This window comes from Syngnathus floridae, unplaced genomic scaffold, assembly GCF_059516105.1.
Source record: "Syngnathus floridae isolate MCC-2025c unplaced genomic scaffold, RoL_Sflo_1.0 HiC_scaffold_46, whole genome shotgun sequence".
NCBI classification, from domain to species: Eukaryota; Metazoa; Chordata; class Actinopteri; order Syngnathiformes; family Syngnathidae; genus Syngnathus; species Syngnathus floridae.
The window spans coordinates 11,751-15,410 of NW_028284075.1; the positions used below are offsets into that span (position 1 = coordinate 11,751).

A 3,660-nucleotide genomic window follows, 5' to 3' on the forward strand; every position below is an offset into this window, starting at 1 on the left:
GCCCAATTTTGACTTCATAGGACATATTAAACACTTAGCTTGTTATTATGTTCAAGGTAATCAGATTTGTTTATCATTCTAATGGCCTCTTCAAAACTATTCTGGATTACTACTTTGGATCTATTCTACATTACTTGGCAACAACATACTCTGTAACAGATTAGGCAGTATAATCACATATGTTAACTTGAGAGTGCCCACACTCAATCTACTTATCGTGATGTGTTAAATCAATTACTGTTAGACATTATTTGTCTGATAATCTACCAAATCTTTGAATTGAAGAATTTGTGATTTAATTAATAGCTTGTTCAGGGTAATCAGACTTGTATATAATTCTAATGGCCTTCTTTTGAAAACTATTCTGAATTACAACTTTGGATCTTATATTACTTTGCAACAATCTACTCCGTGACAGATTAGGCAGTATAATCACATATGTTAACTTCAGTGCCCACACTGTATTTATTTATGGTTATTTGTTAAATCAAGTACTGTTAGACATGAAATAGGAAGTGTTTAACATAAATGTTATGGCTACTCACCATTGTAGCTCGCTCCTGGTCAATGATACGAGCCTCTTCTTGCAGTGGAAAACTTGCAGCCAACAAACACCGTGGAACCTAAAGGAATGAAATTAAACATTAACATTTCGCCTCGACCAATTTTCACACGTACAACGCAACGCGGCTACACTTCTGCTATTACAAACGTAAATCTCCTTAAACACAATGAGTGTTACTTACCGTGTACGCTCTAGACGGTCCAGTTGCAAGCAGAAAATAAAGATATTTCTGTTGATAATCGTCGCTGCTCAGTGGCTCACGGCCATCGCGCCAACAGATTTGAATTTTGGCGGAGGTTCGGGCAATTACGTCATATCCGCGGCATTTGACTGCGACGTAATACCCGCTTATCTGAAACGGCAGTTAAAAGTAGAGTTACATCAAGTTTTCTTGGAACCTAAACGAATGAAAGAAAACTATCATTTGGCCACAACCAACATTCACAGATACAACACAACGTGCGGGGTTGAGGTTAAAGATTGAGTGAAGGGCCCTCGTTTTAAACTACTGTTTTGAAAAGGAGTGGGAACAAGTAAGACGTATTTAATTTATTTAATGGGAAGTAGTAAGACTTATTAAATTTATTTAATCTACTTTTCTTCCCAGGCAAAATTTGATGTGCTGCAATTCCAAATTTCCAAAGTGAATGAAGGAATGAAGTCCTTTAAATTATGATTTTGTATAAATACTAGGCATTAACACAAAATCGACGGCACAAAATGGGCAGACTTTACTTGTTTGAAAAGGACTGGTTACAAGACAGACTTTTTTAATTTATTTAATGGGAAGAAGACTTATTTAGTTTAATTGATCTATTTTTGTTCCCTGCCAAAATTCGATTTGCTGCAATTCCAAATTTCCAAAGTGAATGAAGGAAAGAAGTCGTTTAAATTATGATTTTGTTTAAATACTAGGCATAGACACAAAATCTACGGCACAAAATGGGCAGACTTTACTTGTTTGAAGAGGACTGGTTACAAGACAGACTTTTCTGATTTATTTAATGGGAAGAGGACTTATTTAGTTTATTTAATCTATTTTTGTTCCCTGGCAAAATTGGATTTGCTGAAATTGTATTTTGCCAAATCTCGATTTGAGACCTGATAGGAAGTATTAAACGCTTAGTTAAATCAATACAAGTTGGTAATAAGAGCGAGTAATGTTGGTTGAACCGATGAATGAAGGTTGAAAGCAATTTAAATTATGACTTTGTATAAATACTAGATATTAACAGAACATCTACTGCGCAAAATGGGCAGAGTTTACTTGTTTGAGAAGGAGTGGCTTATTCAAAACTAAGATTTATGTAATCTGTTTGTTCCCAGGCAAAATTGGATGTGATGCAATTCCAAATTTCACCACATGATGGTGCCCAATTTTGACTTCATAGGACATATTAAACACTTAGCTTGTTATTATGTTCAAGGTAATCAGATTTGTTTATCATTCTAATGGCCTCTTCAAAACTATTCTGGATTACTACTTTGGATCTATTCTACATTACTTGGCAACAACATACTCTGTAACAGATTAGGCAGTATAATCACATATGTTAACTTGAGAGTGCCCACACTCAATCTACTTATCGTGATGTGTTAAATCAATTACTGTTAGACATTATTTGTCTGATAATCTACCAAATCTTTGAATTGAAGAATTTGTGATTTAATTAATAGCTTGTTCAGGGTAATCAGACTTGTATATAATTCTAATGGCCTTCTTTTGAAAACTATTCTGAATTACAACTTTGGATCTTATATTACTTTGCAACAATCTACTCGGTGACAGATTAGGCAGTATAATCACATATGTTAACTTCAGTGCCCACACTGTATTTATTTATGGTTATTTGTTAAATCAAGTACTGTTAGACATGAAATAGGAAGTGTTTAACATAAATGTTATGGCTACTCACCATTGTAGCTCGCTCCTGGTCAATGATATGAGCCTCTTCTTGCAGTGGAAAACTTGCAGCCAACAAACACCGTGGAACCTAAAGGAATGAAATTAAACATTAACATTTCGCCCGGACCAACATTCACACGTACAACGCAACGCGGCTACACTTCTGCTATTACAAACGTAAATCTCCTTAAACACAACGAGTGTTACTTACCGTGTACGCTCTAGGCAAAATTGGATGTGATGCAATTCCAAATCTATCTGAAACGGCAGTTAAAAGTAGAGTTACATCAAGTTTTCTTTTTTAATCAACACAATCATTTACAACCGTTGACCAGAAAGAATCGTCGAAATTCGACGTCCCCCACAAACGCCACGCTCACTCGCTTTTCAGGGCAACAAAAGTACTTCTTTTTAAAAACGATGAGTTGTACTTACCGTGTACGCTCTGGACGGTCCAGTTGCAAGCAGAAAATAAAAATATTTCTCTTGTTAGTCGTATGTTACCATCCGCTGTGTCTTTGTCAACATCGCCGCCATTTTCCTACTTCCTGCTGCGAGCCACGCCCACGGATTTAAATTTGGGCGGAAGCTCTTTCCATTGGCGTCGTTTTCGCGTATAGCAAATCCGATTGGTTGGGAAGGGGGCACGGTTATGCAGCCGAGGGGTCCTGTGATCGGTGGGATGTAAAGTAGGCGTCGACGTCACGTCCGCGTCACGTGACCACGACGTGGCAGACGTCATATAGCAACCGCTGTTTTGTTTAGTAGACTTACAGTTGTTATGCATTGACATAATGGCGCACACACCAAATAGATTTAAATAAATTAAATAATTCTTCTGCCCACTCTCTTTTAAACAAGTTAACTCTCCCCGCGGATTTGAATTCCGGCGAAAGTTACGCCCATCGACGTCACGTATGTCACGTGACCACGACGTGGCAGATGTCATATAGCAACCGCTGTTTTGTTTAGTAGATTTACAGTTGTTATGCATTGGCATAATGGTGTGCACTCAAAATAGATTTAAATAAATTAAATATTTCTTCTGCCTACTCCCTTTTAAACAAGTTAACTCTGCCCACGTCCATTGACGTCTTGTCTGCGTCACGTGACCACGACGTAGCGACGTCATATAGTAACCGCTGTTTTGACCAGTAGACTTAGTTATTATGCGTTGACATAATGGCGC

At 37.4% G+C, this 3,660-nt stretch overlaps 1 long non-coding RNA gene across 1 annotated transcript; it reads right to left on the reverse strand.

Annotated features, from left to right (window-relative positions):
- Positions 1-806: 806 nt before the first annotated feature.
- Positions 807-3,400, reverse strand: LOC148378405 (uncharacterized). The gene is made up of 3 exons (XR_015855898.1): positions 2,907-3,400; positions 2,482-2,725; positions 807-917 (listed from the first exon to the last, which is right to left on the reverse strand). It is a non-coding gene; the product is annotated as an uncharacterized LOC148378405 (long non-coding RNA).
- Between the last annotated feature and the right edge of the window lie 260 nt (positions 3,401-3,660).